Source organism: Manis pentadactyla, chromosome 18 (genome assembly GCF_030020395.1).
Source record: "Manis pentadactyla isolate mManPen7 chromosome 18, mManPen7.hap1, whole genome shotgun sequence".
NCBI lineage: Eukaryota > Metazoa > Chordata > Mammalia > Pholidota > Manidae > Manis > Manis pentadactyla.
Genome location: NC_080036.1, coordinates 22,715,600 through 22,737,461, shown reverse-complemented (window position 1 = coordinate 22,737,461; position 21,862 = coordinate 22,715,600). Strand labels below are relative to the sequence as shown.

Below are 21,862 nucleotides of genomic sequence, written 5' to 3'. Positions count from 1 at the left end.
AATTCATCAAGCTGCACACAAAGATTTGTACATTTTATTGTATGTACCTCAACATAAATTTTTTTAATAAAAAGACAAAAAATTAAAAATTAAAGAAAAAAAGACAAGTTTTCAGACTGGATTTTCTAAAAAAAAAAAAAAAAGAAGGGAGGAAGGGAGGAAATTTAGTCACACCTGCTATTTTAAAGAGAAGCCATTCCCCAAGAGTAGGTAGGGAGTTGGAGGGGGGAGAGAAAGGAAAGAAAGAAGCATACAAGTCAAAAGTCTAAAAATGGAAAATAAGATAAGCAGGCCAGTACTAAAGGAAAGCTGATACTGCTGTATAACCAAAGGAAACAGACAAGGAGTAACAAGGAGTAACAAGTAAACAAGTAAACAAACAAGTAAACAAGGAGATGATAACATAACACATAATGATACAAGGTTCTATTCATCAGAAAGAGAGAGTCAACTTTGCATTCATTTAACATATAAAGCAAAAATTAACACAGCTTCAAGGAGAATTGGATAAATCCACCATCAAAGTGGGAGATTCTGACTCTCTTCTCTCAGTAATAGATAGCTCAAGCTCACAAAGAAATAGTACGAATAGTAAGAATCACAGGAATAAAGACGGTACACTAGCTAGTTTGGCCCACCAGACATACGTGGAACATTGCACCCAGTAAAGGTGGAATGCACATTGTTCTCCAGTGTATAACATTTACAAAAAGCAACCCTATGCTAGGCCCACAACACTACTCAAAAAGACGTCAAGGGATTGACATCATACAGACGACATGCTTTGACCACAAAGCAGTTAACAGTTACACAAAGATAACAAGAAAAAGCCCATGATTGGATATCTAAGATATACTTCAAGATAACTCATGGATTGAAGAAGAAATCATAAATCTCAAAATATTTAGAAGTGAAACAATAACAAAATAACTACATTCTGAGACATGTGGGATATAACAAAAATGCCACTTAGGTGAAAGTTTACAGTCTTAAATAGTTCACATTAGAGAATAAGAATGACAAAAACAAAAATGAATGTGTTAAAGCCCCCCAGCTCATGAAGGTAGGAAGGATCTACCTCCCTCCCCTCTTGCCTCCTCGCTTCTCCCTGAATCTCCCCGAATGTCCCCACCCAGCTCCCCACCACCGTCCAGGTATTCACTGTGCTCTTCCTGTGTGTCAGGCACTGCATCCTTCCCCATCATCTTTCTCATCACTTCTCTGAAAGTGTTTAGATTTCCCACCAGCATATTATTGGAAACACCTGGGGGATGCAATGTCCAAAATAACCCTGACTGCGCTCATTCATTCGACACTGACAAATACTTACTGACCATGAATTATGTACCAAGATGGCCCACGTGCTGGGGATACTGAGATAAATAACGCAAGCCCAGCCCTTGCCCCACAGCAGGGGGTCCTCACAGTGTGGCCCCCAGGCCCGCACCATCAGCATCAACTGGAAGCTGGTTGAAATATGAAATTCTTGCCTGCCCCCCCCCCACCTCTCCTACTCAATCAAAAACCCTGGGGTGGGGCCCAGCATTCTGCCTTACTAAGCCTTCCAGGCGATGCTGACAGGCCTGGACGCGTCTGAGACCCACTGCCCAGAGGAGCTGGAAGTCCAGCAAACATAAACAAGCAATGACAATACGGGGTTAGGTGACCGCCAGGGTAGCCGTGAAAGCCCAAGGACGGACCTTTGACCTCACCTACATTGTCAAGGAAACACCCCCCATGAAGAGGTCACATCTCAGCTGGGCTCTGGAGAAAGAACAGGTCGGGCAACGCAGAGCGAGCAAGAACACACTAGCACTTGAGACAGAACAGTGCAGAAGGCGGACGAAAGAGAATTACAGTGTGCCCAGAAAAGGAGTCATTTGGGAAGCTGGGGCAGTTACTGTGAAAGCTGTGGAGCGTGAAGTGTGAATGGAGAGTTACGGTGGAGAGCAGATCCTGAGAACCTCCAGGGCCTCATAGGGAATTTGTTTTGAGGACAATGAGGAGTAATGGAGCGGCAGGAAGGAGCTACAGAAATGTTAGCCATTGTTAGCGGTACCCAGGGTCATCCCAGCTCTGGTGATTTCCAGCAGGTTTCTTCAGAAACCAGGAACATTATGATTATCTTTTTATTAAACTGGAATATTTAAAACAGAAACATTTTTTGTCACTGATAACAAATGTCCAGGGCATGTTTGTCATGGAGCGAATGTGCCAGCAGGACTTCACCATCGTCTGGAAGATGAAGAATTTGATAATCTCACAGCTTTTAATGGGGTGAAACCCAGCCGAACAACAGGAAGATATGCTTGTCTTGCTCAGGCACTTGATACAAATGATGAGACCATGATACAAATGATGGCAATTAACTCAAACAGACACTTTAGTAATCAACAAACATTCATTCTACAGGAAGCCCTATCCATTACCCCTGATCTGAAGACACCAGCTCCTGTGGACCCAGATATAAGCACTTATTCAGACAAGACTATCAAATTCATCTTAAAGTAGGGTTCCGGGCTGCTTCAGACGGCTTTGAAAGAGCAGACACTCAGAAGCCTGTACCTGAGCAGCCACTGCGAGGTACAGTGCATAAAGTGAAAGCTTTGTCCTTAGATTCATCTGGATAGAGCTTTCCCAGGTCAGTCTCTGAGCACTGCACTGATCTGATCACTATACTATTGATAAGTTTCGGTTATTAAAAAAATTGCTGGAGGTGGTCAGAGAATGAGCTCCATGGTTAACCTTTACTGACAGTCAAGTGAATCAACCAACCGAGTTTAACTGAGGTCTTTCTCACTGGCTTAATTTAATATTATTTGTAAGCCCAGAGCATCCCTCCTTGCATAAGATGTGCAGGAAATCGATCACGTCTCCCTCTGGACAGGCTATTTCCATTCTTTTTGACATTTCTTTTTTAATAGGAAATACATATCGCCTGGTGCAAAATGCCAAAGGTGTAACAAAGCGCACAGAGAAAAGAGAGAAAAGTACATCATCTGGTTCTCTCCCTCAGAGACAGCCTCGGGCAATGACAGAAAGTACAGGTTTTTGTTGTCCTGTTGTTTATACACCTATAGTAAAACAGTCCACACAGTTTTCTATACCTTAACGCTCTAGAGCTTGTTCTATATCAGCACAGAAGAAGAGGCCGCATTCTTTATCGCAGCCACACAGGCCTCCACTGTAAGGTCGTGCCTGTTTCCTACCACTGACCCCCTGCACACAGACATGCGACCTGTCTTTTGCTATTTCAATGCTGCAAAGTAAAGCCTTGTACAAAAATCCATTCTCTGCATGAAAGGATAAACAAAATGTGGTACATACATGCAGTGGAATATTCAACCTTAAAAAGGGGAGCAAATTCTAACACATGCAACAACATGGATGAAGCTTGAGGACACTGGACTAAGTTAAATAAGCTGCTCAGACAAAGTCAAATCCTGTATATTCCACTCATATGAAGTATCCAGAACAGTCAAACTTGTAGAGATGGACAGTAGAATGATGACTGCCACAGTCTGGGGGGAGAGGGAAATAGAGAGTTAGTGTTAAATGAGTAGAGCTTCAGTTTTTCAAGATGAAAAATGTTCTGGAGATGGATGGTGATGATGGTTACACAACATAAATGTAATTAGTGCCACTGAGCTGTACACAAAAAAATGGTTAAGATGGTAATTTTTATGTTATGTGTATTTTCTAATTTTTAAAAACCCATTTCTGCATTCCAATTCATTTACTAATTCATGCATTTATTCAATCATTCTATAAAGCAATGTGTGCCTGAATCACAGAGAGTTATGTAAGGACTTATCTTTAGGTTTAAAAAAAAGGAATTAAATAGGCAAAGAAATGACACAAGGACATTGTAGGCAGAAAATTCAGGATGTGAAAAACCAGAACACTGCACTTAAGAGTAGAGGATGGATATAAAGACCTTGGGTACCTTGCTAAAGAGGGAATTTTATTCTGGAAGGATAAATAGATGTTCTGAAAGGTGGGTGCTGCACATCAACACCTAACCTGTGTGCCAGGAGGGCCCTGGCTGCCAAGTGGAGGTTTGGATCAAAGAAGCCAGACAGGATGCCAGACCGGGAGGAGAGAGCTGCCACACTCAGTAAGAAATGAGGACAGCCTCCACCAAGGGTCTCAGGTGCACACACCCACACAGGCCAGGCAAAGATATTCCCAAAATGCCAGGTAAGCTGATACCGTGGGACCACAGAGACCCTGCAGCAGCCGCCAGCCTGCGCACTCCCGCCGGGCCACAGCAGTGTTTATTAGTGAGGCTCTCTCCCAAGTGCAACAAGCCAGGTCCAGGGTCATTGACTACTGCCAAGTTAGCTGGATAAGACATGAGCCCCATAGACAGGCTGAAAGGAAATCCCTCTGTCCTGCCTTCCTCCAGAAAGGGAACATAACAGTGAAGCTTGTTTCTGAATCTTGACCTGTCCAGAAAAGACAGGAAGCGGGAAATGACTGCAGTAAATGAGGATATGATGCACTGCTCTCCTAATTCCCAGTGTGGTCCCCGGGCCAGCCACATCAGCATCACCTGTGAGCTGGTTAGAAATGCAAAGTCTCAGGCCCTCTCCCAGCTGTACGGAATCAGAAACTCTGGGGGTGAGGCTCCAGCAAGCTATGCCTTAACAAGCACTAGTGATTCTTCTGCAAGTTCAAGTTGGAAACCATCTGCCTCTAACAGAATTCACAACAGGTGTTTTTTAAATAGCATGTTTCTTAGCCCACCACCCAACTTGCCAAATGAAGTTAACTCTGGCTCCTTTCTACTTTACTCAACATAGAAAATGTTACCAAATTTACATCCCCACCAAAAATGTACTTGCATAAACTTGTCATGAACATAAAGCAAAGTATAATTGTTTCATACATTTTATGTATCTTCTACTTTGTTTCAAAAAATATTCAAGGTGGCTGGTGTACTTGTAATTAGTATTTACCTTAGATCTCAAATGCACTGTTTGAAGGCTGTTAAAAATTTTACTCCATAAGAGCTCTGAAACTTTGTAGAGACTTGAAGGCCAGAGCTTCCTAGGTGTCTTGCCAAGGGGCTTCAGCCCCAGGCAAGTTCACTATGGATTCAGTGAGACAGAGGAATCAACAGAACATTCTCCGGGTAAAAGGGTTTATTACCCAGCTTGTTCTCCCCTGATAGGTTGAGCGATAAAATTATGTCTGCATCAACAGTCTGCAAATCTATAATCCTCCTTGTCTCTGCCTCTGCCCAGAGCACTGGGTAGAACTCTTTATATAGTGACTCAGTCAATAACAGCTTATTACCTATGGGTGTTGGGGCAGTAGCCTAGCAGTAGGCCAGTTACATCATCAAATAGTTTAGGTTCAGGCGAGGATCCTGGCCATAGGAGCTTCCATTTTCCCCACACTAGGTCACAAAGTCAAAAAGCCGTCAAAAAGCCTAGGAAACATACACCAAGAAAGACCTACTATGAAATCCACAAATATTGTCTATCCAGTTGTCCTGGGGCCTTCAAAATGAGAGCACCCACAGGGCCTCATGTGTAGCAGCCTACTGAAATTTGAGGAGCCCCATAGCACACCCTCTAGTCACAAAATGTTTTCTGCTATTAAAGAAAGCTTTCTTCAGGCCCTCTGCAACCATTATAAGGATTCTAGTTTTCTTTGGGTACATTTCATATAATAAATGTCAGAGGCAAGCAAGGAAGCATACAAAAACATACACCTTGTGTCCAGAGGTTGAATCAAGGGTGTCCTCCTTAGCACATGACCTTGGGAAGGCAGCTTACCTTTCCCTTGCTCAGGTCCCAAGTAGGCAGTGTTGAGAAGTGCCTTCTGTATTACTTGAAACAAGGCAAACATTCAGCAAGCATCTGTTATTCAAGTATTGGTTCCCTTCTGTGCCAGGAGTACTCTGGCAGATCTCACAAAACTGTAAAGGGAAAAGAAGAAATCATTGAAAATGGTCCAGGCGGTGTAATGCATCCATCACCACTAGATGGCAATAACGGTGCTAAGTAATTGGTTATTAACATTGGTCTTCAGAACTAAGCACTAACTTCTGTTACTCAATTATCTAGTCACTCATTCATTCAACACATATGCAGTCAATGCCAGTATGCGCCTATCACCACAGTTAGGATGCAGGACCAGCAAAGGAAGATACAGTCCCTGTCCATGGACATTATGGACAAGCTGAGGTAGGAGCAAAGAATCGCACCAACAAAATATCACCTCTTTTGTGAGTGTACAAGTGTACCAGCCTGCGTCCTGGGGAGATGAGAAAAAGAGGAAGCCATGATCCTAGGAAGAACAGGAGTTGGTAGGTGGGATGGCGTGGGGAAAATTTAAATTCCTATGCCAGGATCCTCACCTGAACCTAAACTACTTGATGATGTAACTGGCCTACTGCTAGGCTACTGCCCCACATCGGTAGGCAACAAGCTATTATTGACTGAGTAACTACGTAAAGAGCTCTTCCCAGTGCTCTGGGCAGAGGCAGATACAAAGGAGGATTACAGACCTGCCGGCTGTTGGATGCAATACTATTGCTTGACCTATGCGGGGAGAACAAGCTGGTTAATAAACCCTTTTACCCCGAGAACTTTCCATTCCATTGACATTCCTCCATCTCACTGAATCCAAAGTGAACTTGCCTGGGGCTGAAACCCATTGGCAAGACAGAGGGGGAAGGGGGTGCTTGTGCAGAGTGAAGAGCCTGTCAAAGTCTTCCAGGTGAACAGGAAGCCTGCACGTTCACATGGCTGGAGCCCAAAGCACAGCGGAGCAGGATGGGAGCTGCCGTCCCGGAGGATGAGCTCATGGCCTCAGAAGCCTTGTTCTTTTGGGAGATTTGGGCCCAGATCCAAAGAGTAATAGGAGGTCATTAAAGGGTTTTAAACCCTGGGAGGTGGAGAGAGAGCTGGGTGACTAGATTGGATTTGCATTTGACAAATTCAGATTTGCAGTTTCACAGGGTTGCTATGTATGCTCTGGGGACTGGCTGAAAGCGGAGTTGAGTGGAGGCAGGGAGACCCGTTAGAGAACTCTCCCTGGAGTCTGGGGAGGAAGGAAGTGTCCTGGATCAGGGCAGGGGCAATGGAGATAAAGGGAAAGGCCTGGGTTGGGGGAAAGTTCAAGAACCCAATGACTAGGAGGTAGTACAAGAAAGGGGAAAGCTGCAGATGGCTCCCGCCTGTCTGGCTTAACTGGGACTTGAAGGGAAACTGACAGGGAGGGGCCAACGCATAAAAAGCTTAAAAACTGGAACTCACTCTCAGAGAAAGGGCATCGCTTCTTTTAATGGCCCCAGTGCTTCAGGGGCTCTTTAAATAGCCTAGAGCCCTGAGTGCTAGCATTCCTGACCCCTTACCACGCACACAGCCTTCAGCTTAGATGCTGAGGGAGGAGACTGTTCAGCCAGGTAGGGCAGCTGCTCTGAGCTAAGGGTTCTTCCAGAGGCAGCTCCCTTGACTATTCCCGTTTCAGTTAATGCACAGTCAACTTGTTTGTTTTTTTTTCTTTTTTGATGAGCATGAATAGATGCACACAGACCTGGGGTTCAATCCCAGCTCTATGACATATAAAATAAGAGCCTTGGGCAATTATTGACCACTCTCATCTCTAGTTTCCCTAACTTTAACGATGGGGTTGCTCTGCAGCTCTCAGTACAAAAGAATGAGAGAAGATCAAGAAAATGTGGCAAAATGTTAACTGGTGAATCTAAACTAAGCTATAGTGGTAATAATTTTGCCATCTACATCAAGTCAACAGGTTATATACCTTAAACTTACACAATGTTATGACAATTATATCTCCATAAAGATGGGGGGGTTGGTGAAATCTGGGTGATATGGATGTTTATACTATTCCTGTAATTTTTCAATAGGTTTGAAATTTTCTAAATAAGTGTTGGGGCATATCACAATAAAACATGTAGCAGGGAGAGTGGATGAAGAGTATAGGTTCAACAACGCTGGCTGTTTCAAACTGTTCAAGTTGGGTGATAGAGCAAGGCGATTCATTCCATTATTTTCTACTTCCGTATATTTAAATTTTTTCCATAGCAAGTTTTTCTAAAAACAAGGTTATTCTCCGGAGTAAAATACATGCAAAGTGCCAGCACAAAGTTCTGTTGATGTTCAGAGAAGTCTTGTCAATTCCTTCCCATTGATTTTCATTTGTGCTTCTGCCCTGGGGGGGCCAACGCTGCCCTGCAAGACAGTTTTCTTCTCAGATTTGCTGCAAGATGTGTTGTTTTGTTTTTTTAAATTTCATCCTGAAAGAGCTGAAAATTGCTGATGAATAATTACTAATGAGGAGCTTTGCACAATTCCTTGGACTTAAGCGCCTGACAGCTGAGAGGACTCCCCTCGCCGTAGACATACCAACGCTAAGGTGTAGGAAGGTACAGGACTGAATGCTGGGTGGATACATGGAGGGAGACAGAGGTCCCTCTTAAGTGCCCATTCCCTGCACTGCTCCTGCCAAGTTCCGGGGTTCCTGGGCTCCTTCTCCCAGGCTGCTCAGGGTGACCCTGAGCACCTCAGCTGAAAAGTGTGCCTGCCTGGTTTGGCGGCGCAGTCCCCCACTTCTCTCCTCTGCCTCATTTCTTACCCCACCCCTCCAGCACCCCTGTGCCAGCCCCCCCACCCCACAGCAGTTCCCAGTGGGCTTCAGCCCCTTCCACTGCCATGTTTTTGCCCTTGCTGACGCAAGAGCTCAGGCCTGGACTGCCCCCCCACCGCCCACCAGTATTTTCTAGCTATCCTGCTTCTCTCCATACCATCTGGATGACACTGAGCAAATTGCTTAACCTTCCAAGATTCTCTTTTCTATGGGGATCTTAATACCCTCCTCCTACAACTGTTTTGCGGATCAGGAAAGATGGCATATAGAGATGGCGTTTAGCATGAAGAAACAACTCAATAGTTATTATTATTTAACAGTTATTTCAGAACTTGACTGAAATTGTCTTATTCCTGCATATTCTTGCTAGGTTGTAGCCTTCTTTGCATCTCTAATGTCTATCAGGATACCTGGCACGTAGCAGATGGATGGACTTGCAAAGAGCCATGTATCAGAATCACCTGAGGGTTTGTTTTCATTTTGTTTTCAAAACATAGATCCCTGGGCTGCAGACCTATTGAGAAAGGGGACTGAGTCAAGGGATTGACCCTGGGTGGGATCTGCATCCGGACCAACCCTTCATCTCTAATGCAGATAACTGAAGTTTGCTAAATCACATGTCAAGTGCTATGAAGATGCTTCAAAACAAGTCTCGTCCTACCATCTATTAGTTTCCTAGGGCTATAGTGACAAATTATGACAAACAGGGTGGCTTAGAACAACAGAAATTTGTTCTCTCATGGTTCTCAAGGCTAGAAATGCAAAATGAAGGTATTGGCAGGGCCATGCTCTTGCTGAAGGCTCTAAAGGAAAATCTGCCCCCTGCCCCTTTGCTTCTGGTGTTGCCAGCACTCCCTGGCATTCCAGCCTGTAGGCACAGCACTCCAGCCTCTGCCTGTATAGTCAAAGCTTCCTCTGTCTCCCTCTTATGAGGACACATGTTAGGAGAAAGAGGGCTCACCCTGGCAATCCAACATCACCTCCCCATCTCAAGAGCCTCAACTTAATCACATCAGCAAAGCCCCTTTTTTTTCTTTTCCAAACGAAGTAACTTTCACAGGTTCCAGGTATTAGGATGTCTTTGGGGACCATTACTCAGCATGTGACACATACAAATCCCATCAGATTAAACTGAGGTAGATTTGCAAGCTTCCTGTGATTCTAATGCAGCTATGACAACCACTGAGATGGGCACTTACTACAGGTTTCTTGAATGAATAAATGAATGACTAAGAAATGGCTTCCTATACTGTGGAAAATCCCCTCCTAGCTCCTTCACTGAATGACTTTAAGAATTAGGCAGAGAGGTCTAATATGCCACAACTAAAAAGGTCTATGACAAAAAAACAAAACAAAGAACAGTTTTTGGGGTTCATGACTTCCAGAAATACAATGGGCCACAGACACCTCCAGCAGAGGAGTACGCTCCTCCCTCTGTTTAGTTCCTTTTGTTGATGACGCAGGTTTCTTCTCCCTAGGCTGCCCAGTTTCCCCCTTCCCCCAGAAATGCTTGTGTAATACTAGACTGACTCACCCAGGAAAAACTCGTGACTCACCTCTGATTTACAGTTTGATTCCAGTAAGAGACTTAGGCTGTTGAAATATCTTAACCCAGGCCACTGAGTGACTCCTGGGTCCAGGCACACTGGGCAACCCAAGAGCGAGTAGGTGCCTTTTCTGGGCCTTTTTTTCCCAGCAAGACTTCTGCTGTGGGTAACAAGCAGTGGTGTGCTGATATTTAACACCAGTTCTCCAAGGGCGAAAGCCTTTGGATTTGTAGTGTTTACCTCTTTCTGGGGTGTAAATACTCCCATTGTGGCCAATTTCAAGCTGCCAACATGACGTCACTGAAAGTACAATTGGAAAGAGGCAGGCACAACCATCTCACCAGCCAGCTCCATCGTCATCACTTCAGCTCCCTGTGGACCTAGGGAAAAACTTCCGTCTTCTCTCTGTAAGAATTTGCAGGCCCAGGAGCTGGACAATGCAGCTTTTAAAGGACCACCACAGTCAATTTCCTAACTTCAAGGATCAAACACTACTGCTTGGAACAAGTGTTTAAAAATAATCACAGATCTTTACGATCTCTTCCAGCAATAAAATTCTAGGCATAAAACAAACACTGACATCTTTCTCCTCTGAACTGTCACCAAGCTTTATTTCTAGACTTTTTAAGTTACGATTTATCTAACATTATGCCAAGCACTGTTCCAACATACTTTGATTCAATTTATCCTCCCAGGAAGTCTGTGAGGCAAGTACGTTAATAATCTCCTTCAACAGATGAGCAACTGAGGCACTCAGGGCTTTAAGTAACATGCCCAAGTCACACAGCCCTGATTTGCTTTTGCAATTTCCAATAAAGAGTGGCAGAATGAATGACCAATCTTCCAACCCAGGAAGCTCTTCACATATTTTAGATGCAGATTCACGAGAAAATGAAAAGCATTATTTGTATCTATTTAATTGTAAACTGAACCTAATAGACATAAATATATACCAACAATATTCAACACAATGATCAGTCTTGGGACAACACTTTGCCTTTCCATATTTATCTACTGAAAGAGCTCAAATCTCTTTGCAATTATCAATTAATTACACGTCCATATTCCTCAGAGGCTAGGCATTACATTTATGTTCTGTTTTATGGTTACTTTATAGCTGTTAGCAGTACTGAAAATAAGAATAATTTCACGTACCATACAATGTGTCACGTAGCCACCAGAGTCAGACATGGTCATTATTCAAAGGTTTAAAATAAAAGCTAAATTTCTAAGAAATCATTTAGTATTTCATTGCCAAGGACAATACCTCAAATTTATAAAGCATTTTATGGTTTAGAAGTTTTTCATGTGTAGTCACTATAGCACATGGAACCTGGAACGTCAGATTTCTAAACTCAAAATCTGGTTTTGGATCTCATTCTATTCTGCGTGTACTTTTTAACTGCTTACTTTTATTTGGAGTAAGTCATGGATTCATGTGGTTGAAATTCAAACGTTACAAAGACTTCCAGAAGAAAAAAAAAGTTCCCAACTCGGTCCCCCTAGCAACCTACCTCCTTCCTTGGAGGCAAAACAATGTAGTAACGTCTTGATATCCTTCCAGGGATCTTTTATGTAAGTTACCAGCGAACAGCATGTACCTCGTACCATTTCATACAAAAGTTAGCATTCTACACCTGTGGGAAGTGTAGCTGGTTTCCTCTCCTGTGAAAGGCCAGTGGGGAGGATGACCAAACACGAAACTGCCTCCTCCGAATGCCTGCCACGTAGTCAGCCCTTACGGGCAGCTTCCCTTTTCTTACTCGCGAGGAGGCTTGGAGGGAAGGAGTCTTAAGGGGCCCGAATACCAGGTACTTGTTAATCCAAGACTGTGTCCCGCCTCCCCCAGTTTCCACTTGAGGCCTGGTGTGGGCCCAGCGTTTGCCTTTCCAACCCGCGTGCGGGCGCCGCAGACGCTGCGGGTCGGAGGCTCACTGGGGAACCTCCAGGCGGAGTGGGAGCCGAGATGCCCGAGGCTCTGCGGAGACCCCGCCGAGTACATTATTCCCTGAGCTTGTTTTCTCTTTACCAAATGAAAAACTCCCATCTCAAAGGCTGCTGTGCAAGTTAAATGAGATAATGCATGCGCACGGGCCTTCGTCATGGCGAACACTCAAGGAATGAGGAAAAGACGGCGGGCGGCTAGGAGCCCGCCCTCAGGACGCGGCGCCCGCAGCCCACGCCGGGGACTGGCGGGGCCAGAGCGTGGCCGGGCCGGGCAGTGCCTCAGGGATCGGTCTGCGGAGGGAGGCAGAAGCCCCATCTGGGGAAAGACGCTGTGAAAGTTCAGAAACACCAAACACCATGTACCAAAATCTCTGGACACAAGTAGACAAGCTTACTGCTTAAGTGGCGTGTAGACGGCGTAGGTGCCCCGCCCTGAACGCAAGAACGCAGGTTCGCGCAGGGGCAGCCCCGCCCCTAGGGCGGCGGCGGGCGCGGACGTGCGGGGCGCCGGGAGGGAAATGGCGGAGGGATGGGCGGGCGAGCGGGGCGCGGCCGGAACGCCGCAGCCCGCCGCCAGGGGGCAGCCGCGCGTCTGCGGGCCCCGGCCGGCTGGAACCGGTCTGGCCGGAAGTTGGGGCGGCTCCTCAGCTTCCGCAGCGACGGGCCACGTGGCAGGCCGGCAGGGACTGGGAAAAACAACAAGATGGCGGCGGAGGCGGGGGGCGGAGTCCGCCGGGTCGCCTGAGGCCGCGGGGTCCCTTAAAAGGCAGCGTTCGCGGGCGACGTCCTGTGCCTTTGTCCAGCCTTTGAGGCCGCTGGGCCGCCGCTCCCTGGGCACCCCGAGGGTCACCGCGGGGTGTTCGCGTGAAGCCGCCGGCCTGCTTCTCAGGGTCTCCTTTTATTTTTTTGGCCCCTGCGTTCGCTGCTCTCTGCGAACCGGGACAGCAGAAACGCCTGCCTGCGGGCGTTTTCTTCCTTCCAGAGGGAGCGATTAGATGCTGCAAATCGGGCAGGGCGAGGCCTAGTCGGCACCGAATGCGTTCTCGTCTGTTCAGTTTCGGTTGCTGTTTCCTGCCTTTGTCAAAAGCTTAAACCTGCCTCCCGTCTGGTGGAGGGAAAACAACCCTCAATGATCTAAAGATGCTTTAGAGTAGCCTCCCCGCCCTGTCCGAGCGTTGCTGAAGTTTGATTTCTGCATATGAGCTGCTCTGAGATCCCAAGTATGGCCAAATCCGAAATGATTTTATTTTAGACACCTTAGACGTTTTCTCAAAGAAAAATGTAGATGTCGGCGGTTGTGTATTGTAAAATGCAGGAAATAAGGAAAGCACGATCTAGCGTTCATGGCCTTTCAGGAAAGGCCGGCAGCGTCCCCCTCACGGGCGCGGGGCTGGATCCTGGAAGGTCGAGCCGTCACCTCCATCTGCACGATTTTCTTTTTTCACCACCGTTTTCTTTTACCTGAGTTTGAGATGAAGAGCCAGTGTGGATAAAAACAGTTCACACGCTATTCTGATTATGATGGTATATTTAGAATAAAAGAGGTTTGTCCTCTTAAGAGTTAGGATGCAGATTTATTCTGCCAAATTCGTGAGGTCATTGGTGAGTCTCTGAAATTATGGTACTATTTTTGGTTTGATTTTTTGTTTTGTTTTGTTTTTTAAATAATGAAACTTGCCTCCCAGAGGTTTGGGAGGTAATTAGTAAAAATTTTCTAAATGTAGTAAGGGCTCCGAATGAGGGCACCCACTCCACAGTGACAAAATTCAGGAAAAACATTGACTTTTTTAAAGTGAAGGAGCCCTTACGGTTTCCTCAGTCTGATAGGGATTTTAACGTTTGTGCTAGGATCAAAACTGCGTTGCTATTAAGTGACAAACTAGAAATACATAATGTAATCAGGAGAGGAAAAAATGAAGAAAAACTCAAGGCTTTCAATGCCTAAATGCGGATTTTTGACCCAAGCAGCATTTGAGAGTTTCCTTGCGGCCACTCCTTTTTATATCCATGCCTTCCGAGGTTTTACTTAAGACTCCATCATTTTGCAAAAGGCTGGAATGTTTCCAAAGGATCCTTTAAGCTGGAGAGTTGAGGACCCTCTCTCCTCGCAGACTGGGAAAAGAATGCAACTTCCTTCATAGCGTTTCCTCAAAAGAAGACTCTGCCCCATTGTGTCATTATATTTTGCAGGGATTACTCCTTTTTTGTCTCCTTTGTACACATGATACAAATTGAATCTTGGGCACCTTTTGCCGCAAATGTTCTTTCCTGAACACAAGATTGAGAGAGCATCCTCAAGCCTTAAATTGTTTTCCCCCATAATTTCATTAGCATGCTCTCCTATAAAAAGGGGAAAATGTACTTTAAATTTTAAAACAAAATATCAACTATAGCAAAATTGATTTTTTTTTTTTTAAGAAAAAGCAAAGTAATGCAAAAAATTTGAAGAACCTATATACTTCAATAATTCAGTGTTGCTTGTCCTTGGCCTAGATTTAAATTTAGGTGTTTTGTTTGAGGGGGTGATTATGTTGTGTGAACAATTTGGTAATCTTTTTACTTAACTTTTAAAAATATATTGTTCGGTTCATATTGCTAAAGCAAATTATGTTCAAAGAAAACATGAAAAGTAAACTACAAAGAAGAAAAAATGCCACCAAAGAATAACCACTATTAAACAAATTGCCTGTACGACTGTCTTAAAATAACACTACATCTAGTTTTGTAATCCACATTTTGTATTTCATCATATGTAATGTACATTTTCTTATGTCACATAAGAATCTTCATGACTTTTAGAGCCTGCATAATTTTCTGTCAGGTGAATTAACCATTAACCTTTCTCACTGAGGTTACCATATTTGCTTGCCAATTTTTGCGCTTATAAATAATGTTGACATCAACCCTTATGTACAAAAAGCTTTTAACATATTTCTGTAAAACAAGATGTACAATGAATCTGAACTCTTTAGGTTTGAGATACATTTGACTCCCCCAAGTTGTTAATTGTGTTCTATCCTGAATCGTCTTGTTACAGTGCTTGACTTCCACCTGCAGTCAAATGCCATCTCTTCTACTTCACCATCAGCCTTCTAAATTTTTAAGTTAAAAATCATATATTCTTGGTGTATTGTTTTTCTATATGGATGTGTGTCTAATAACTATCAGAATGGTACAGCTTATCTTTAAGTTAAATATTTAAAAGGAGTCCTTTCATTGTCAACCTATTACTGTAAAATCTTTTTAGCTACTTCATTTCTATGTATAGATGTGATACAAAAGAAATTGCTGAAATTTTCTTTCTCTTGTTCAGCAAGTATATAAACATAGTTCTCCATAATTAACATAAATAAACTTTGGTAAGGAGAGTTCTTGTGTCTTTAGGCTAGAGACCTTTAAACAACATATCATTGTTTTATTAGTTAATTTCAATTGTTTTATTGTAGATGTGCTGCTAGACCTTTATCAATAGGAACAGGAAAAACAGCTCTCTTCAAAGCCAGGTGACTAAGTTTTTCTAAGGCTTCTCTAGATTAATGATATTTGGATACTCCCTATGTGGAAACAGTTCCATATAGTCTGTGGATTCCAAAATAACATCTTGTTTACTACAGTCATTCCTTTGCTCTCTAAAAAGGATTTAGAAAATGCAGAGAAGTAAAGAGGAATAAAACAAATGTATATATAGGTAATAGAAAAATATCACTCCACAGCCATTACATGATCATCTTAAAATCACCTCAGATTCTGCGACAGTCTCTCCTGGGGTAATAGTTCTGATGATCCCCTATACTTTAAACAACCCTAGTTTTCTCTTTAAATGAAGTCCTTCTACTTACTAAACCTGGATATATTCTACACAGATTGAGAACACAGTTTGTTAGAAAAATTTGTTCAGAAGGATTTGGGACTTTAAGCTTCCATATATGGCAATCATTCTATAATACTCTTCTTTTTGGTGACAGTACCCCAGGGCAGAGGCTTATCTCTGGGATTATAATATTTGAGACTAGCTACTAAAAAGTGTGATTCACAGATGCACAGCAGTAGACATGAAGGTGTTTTTTAGCTATACCAATACCAAGCCTCTGTGATTAAAATCTGTTATCAGAAATTCACTCTGATCCTTTCAAAACAGCCCTTCATTTTTAAAATATCATTTAGATATACCAAATTCATAGCTGATACCCAAGACAGCAAATGGATGAATATTTTACATTTTCATTATTTTAAGGGATACTTGACTTTGAAGAACTTTTGGAAGTTATATAACTCTCAGAAATATTGGAGCTGACGTTTAAAATCTGCTACTGATACAAATGAAGGTGGAAGAAAGAAGAAGAAATGTATTTTTTTAATATTTAAAAATTATTTAATCTTGGAAACATCCAGAGTCCGCTGTCAGGTGCAGATAGTGACCAGCAGTGAGAGGCAAAGATCTTAGAAATTTGCCCCTTAACTCAGCCCTGCCAGAAATAAAAGAAGTCATCTAGGTTGTCTTAGTGCTAAAGTCTAAGCCCCAGAGGCTTGGCCACTGTACTGGCAAGTTGTGGACATGATCCAGCAGGCTCAGGAGGCTCTCAAGGCAGAGGCATCACTATCTTTTGTCTCCCCTAAATCTCCCTCTGTCCCCCATATCAAATAGCCCTAAAACCCTGCTCCTTCTCTTAAGGCCCTGTGGAGGCGTGGTTAAGAATTAGAGCTTAGGAGTCAGAGGAAGCCAGAAGTGGGTTCTAGTTCCATCGTTTACAAACTGCATAACAGTAAACATTTTAGGCAGATTAACATCTCTAGGCCTCAGTTTTCTTCCCTGTAAATTGGGGATATTTCTTTTTTTGTTGTAGGGTTCAATAATGGACAGTATGTAATGTTTAGCACAGTGCCTGGCACAAATAAGCTCTCAATAGATGGCTGTGATTGTTGATCCTTCTACTCCTTAACCCATCTTCTAGCTTCCCTCAGGGACTCATTCTCTTTGGGCCAGTTGCTTCCTAACTGGTCTCCAGTACTCCAACCTAGTACCCAGAGCTGCTTGTTCCTTGGACAAGTCTTCCCTTTAAACATGCTCTTTGCTCTCTCACCTGCCTAGTAGATTCTTGCTAATTCCTAAAAACCCAAACTTTACTATCCTGATGATGAAAGTGTAAACTGACATGACTTCTTTGAAGGGGAATTTTTGCAAAACTATCACAATTTAACTCCAACCTATGGACCCAGGAATTCTATTACTAGTGATGTATCCTATAGATACCCATGACATGGATAAAAAGGGAATGTATACAAAGATACTGTTTATAATAGCAAAAGATCGTATAATCTTATATCTCAAAAAGAACACTAGTATGAAAATCTTTTATGCCTACAATGAAATATTATGAGGCTATTAAAAACCAGGGAGCAGGCCTATATGTACTGATTTCCAAAATATATTATTAAATGAAAAAAATCAAGATAGCGTAAGGCGAGTAGAAGGTGCTTTAATTTGCCAAAAAAGAAGAGCGGAGTGATACATTCATATTATATTTATACTAGTGGGCTGAGCAAGGAGCAAATTTACATTTATGTTATGTTTATATTATCTCTTATTTATATTAAATTTATATGTATTCTGATGAGAAGTCAAGGGTCTGAGTAAGGAAAGATTTCCTTTTCCATGTATAGTTTTCTGTTCCATTGGGAACATGTCTAACTATTTGCGTAGTATTAAACGGCACCTTAATTCCAGCATCTCTGCATTTGGAAAGGCTTGGCTGGCCTTCTCCCTCCCATCCTCGCAATTTTATCCCTCCTTCATACTCCCAGAGTGGTCCCAGTGTTTTGAAGGTAATTCATCCCATTGCAGTGACTATAACTATCTACATGATTGGTTTCCCTGGAAAACCAAGAGTATCTGGAAGGTAGAATTGGTATTGTAATCATTTTTATGTTCCAAGAATCCAGCCCAAGATGCTACACATACGCCACACTTTATTTTTTGGAGGGAGAGGGTGTGGAGAGGATGAATTGAAAAGGTCTGCTCTCATGGGGCTCTCCCTGCCCTGATCCTGATCACGCTGCCCTGATCCTGTTCTGGTTTCTCAGCAAGAGTTTGAGGTCCTGTAACTCACCTTTGTAATCTGGCCCCACCCTATATTATCTGACCTCCCCAGCAAACTCTTGTAGCTCCTGCTACACCCGACTTTTCCCTGTTTCTGTAGTTGTTGTTGGTTTGTCCTGTTTTGCTTGATTTTTTAAAGATCCACAATATCTTCACACTCCCTGTCTTTGCACATGCAATTCCCTCTACTAATGTCCTTCCCTAATTTTCTGCCAGCTTAGTCTCCTTCATTCAAAGTCACTTCCCCTTTGAAGCCTCCCTGTTTTTCCCCTGCCTTGGTTAGATAACTTCATGTTCCCACAGCTCTCTGATCAAACTGGTGATCACTGGTCGTCTATTGCAATTATCATTTTACATATTAGTCCACCTGACAAAAATAAGGACTCTTCAAAGAGATGGATTTTTACCTTGTTCATCTTACTCTTCCCAGAATTTATGCCTGGCACATAGCAGGCACTCAATAAATAATTATTGCATGAATGGATGAGTGAACAAGGTAATAGTAAGTGCTTATGATATTTTGATGGGTTGTGCATGGTGACCATCTGTTACTTATTTGGGGCAATATATTTGTATGCTATGAGAGTCACATTCACATCTCAGCCTGGCATTTTGAACTGGAAGCTTTTGGTGGTGTGTACCACTCTAATGCAGGTGGAGAATCCTAATGTACACATGTCCTGTTTAAGGCCCTTACAGTGGGATAGTCAGATTTAGCAAATAAAAATACAGATGGCCCAGTTAAATTTGAATTTCCAATAAAATACTTTTAACATAATTATGTTACAAATACTACTACTACTTAAAAAAAAATTGTTTGTCAGAAATTCGAATTAAACTGGATGTCCGTGTTTTATTTTAACTGATAGACCTACTTGAAAGGCTGAATTCCCAAATCCTGTCACCCTGCATTCAGACCCAGTAATTCTTCTTAAAGAATTTTATGAACTATGGAATCTCACCATCTTAATTAAATAAACAAGCAACCAAAACCTCCCAACTTTGTTTACTAAAAAAATGTTTATGCACATTTAAACACTGCTTTCTTCCAAAATGCTTTTATTTTTTGACCAACAGAGTTAAATTGTAATTTATAGTAATTTAGCCTCTCAGCCACTTAATAGAATTTGATCTGAGAGGGTAAATCCAGGCGACTTTTTACATCTGAATTCTCTGTACATTTTCTTTCTGTTTCTATTCTGCAGTATGTCTTAGGTAACAGGAGATTATCTTGCAGCACGGTAAGGCCGCACTTGGCCATTAGAAACAATGCAGACTGTTTTGAGCTGTAAAATGCCACTTCTCAGAGGAAAGGTGGTAGCCATTACCCAGCACTGGCCAGCTTAGCAGCCAGTGTCACAAGTGTCATCCCTTCCTTAACATCCAAACTTGAAAATTACAGGCTAAACACTGTTCTGTGCCTAAACTCATGCAAAACATTTGTTTAGTACTCAAATATCACAGCCGCGTGTTATAAAGACACAGACGTCCGTCAAAAATTACTAAGAAGTGAGGACTGGAATGTGAGAATTTACATTAACAACAACAAAAAAAGGACATGTTAAAAGAGGGCTGGAGTGGAGATGTAATATGGCTTAACATGGCCAGGATGCACGGGGGAAAGGGCTCAGTCCTGCAGTGGAAAATCAATTTGCCAGGGCCATGGTGAGGCTGGAACATCACCTGCGTATTTTCGTGAGTGTCCATCCTGATACCCACAGTAATGTCTGCAGTCCAAGCCCGAGTATAGTGGGAGGGGATGGGTATGCCTAATTGTGTAGGACGGAAAAGACAGCTACCATCAAGCAAACCATCAGACGAGGAACAGGGTGAAGGACGATCTTTTATATTTTTAACTGAAGAGACATTTAATGTGTCAAAAGCTTTATTTTCGGGAAGACCATTATTTTTCTTCCAGTTAGTCTCCAGGATGACTTCTAGCAATATTGCTTGGTAAAGGGAATTAATTTCAGAGCCACGGAGTGGAGTAGACATACTCTAGATGTTTACGTTGCAAAACCCAGAATTATGTTATTTGTTCTTCCAGAAAAGTAAGACAGCACTTGTAACTCATAAAAGCTTCTAACATGGAGAAAAGTTCTTTGATGACTAAGAATCAGGAAAAAAACTCAGTTTATTTATTCTACTCTGAAAAAGGATCTATAAAGAGATGATAAATTTTCTGAAGCATCTTGAACTCATCCTGTTGCCTCTTAACACGTTTATCCTGTTTTGTTTTTTCTCTTTCGGTAATTTTTAGCATGTTATAATTTGTCAATCCATCTGTCAAAAATGAATTTTCTTTGCTTCAGAGCTCTATCACTTTTCAACCTGTTGCACAGCCAACGTGACTTTATTCATGAAGCTGTTCGTTTTGTCCTGTTCCTGACTCAGTAGCTGTTTCTGCAACAGAGTCGATATTTCAGGGTGATATATATTTTTTTTCTTCGTTTTGAGAAAGCCTATTTATTCCGACATCATTTGCCTAATTATGACCAGTGCAGCCCTGGGAACTGACTTCGAACCGAATTTTAGTTCCTCTAGGAAGATAAAATGGAGACCCGCCTTCACGATTCAGTTTACAGAGTGACCAGCGCAGGAACTTCGGGCCGGAAATGTGCCGGTGCCTTTAAGAAGGCCCGCGGTAATTTTCCACGGCCCCGACAGCCCCGCCCACACAGCAGGCGGCTGGGCGCTGTGGAGTGCGGCTGCGCGCCGCGACGCACGCCTCCCGTTGCCTGGATACGGCCTCCTCCACCCCAGGCTCCCGGAGCCCTTTTGTTTCCAAGATGGCCTCCGACTCCTGCCTAAATGCCCTAGAAACAAAGCCAATTGAACACGCCCAAGCTTAGCGGAAAGCAAGAGTTATATGGCTGGCTTTAAGAGTATACATACAATGTCAATATTTATTTGCCACTATCACTTACAAAATATCCTTACAGTTAGGTTCCTGGATGGAAGAAAAATGGGGGAGTTCCTCGGGGTTTGTAAGCCATGATCTCAGTCTTTCCTTAACAGGATTTTTGGCTTCAAAGTTAATGATACATTCGTTTCTTTTCATAAGAGTTCTATTTCTCCCTGTTAAATTAGCTCAGGAAGAAGCCTTTTGAAATTCAGACTATGACATTTAAGTATAGAGACCATAAAATTATGTGGAACTCAGGGTAACCCCAGCTGTGTCTGCTCCCCTTTCACAATACCTGTTGATTTTTCTATTTTCCTTTAAAGGTTAGTTTCTACCCAGATTAACCTTATGGTACCATTAAAATTGTAAGATAGTAAATTCCCCTGGGATAGAAGCTATGTTTTATTTATCTTTGTATCCCAGAAGTGTTCTGCCTATATCAAACCTTCAAATAATGTTGCTAAATAACACCAATTAACTTATTGAGGCTTCTTACTCCGCCCAGCACTGTGCTGTGGGCTAGGTATCCCCATTTTACAGAGAGAAACTAAGGAGGTTAACTATCTGCCAGAAGCGGTAGGGCTGGTAAATGGTGGAAGGGAGACTGGAACACGGACAGGTCGAGCAGAGCCTTCTCTAGGTTCCCATTGTGCTGTATTGCCTCTGTAATTGATTCAGGGAAGAGACGCTGCCTTCTAATTGCAGGAGGGGGGAGTGTGGAAGTTTCTTTCCCTGAAATAT

At 42.9% G+C, this 21,862-nt stretch overlaps 2 long non-coding RNA genes across 2 annotated transcripts in view; one reads left to right on the top strand and one right to left on the bottom strand.

Annotated features, from left to right (window-relative positions):
• Positions 1–1,142: 1,142 nt before the first annotated feature.
• Positions 1,143–11,757, bottom strand: LOC130681511 (uncharacterized). Its single transcript, XR_008994708.1, has 3 exons — positions 11,687–11,757; positions 5,787–5,929; positions 1,143–3,521 (listed from the first exon to the last, which is right to left on the bottom strand). It is a non-coding gene; the product is annotated as an uncharacterized LOC130681511 (long non-coding RNA).
• Positions 11,758–11,864: 107 nt separating this feature from the next.
• LOC130681510 (uncharacterized) overlaps positions 11,865–21,862 on the top strand; it is a 46,777-nt gene continuing 36,779 nt past the window's right edge. The window contains exon 1 of the long non-coding RNA XR_008994707.1: positions 11,865–11,983. This is a non-coding gene — a long non-coding RNA (uncharacterized LOC130681510). The remainder of the gene's footprint in view (positions 11,984–21,862) is intronic.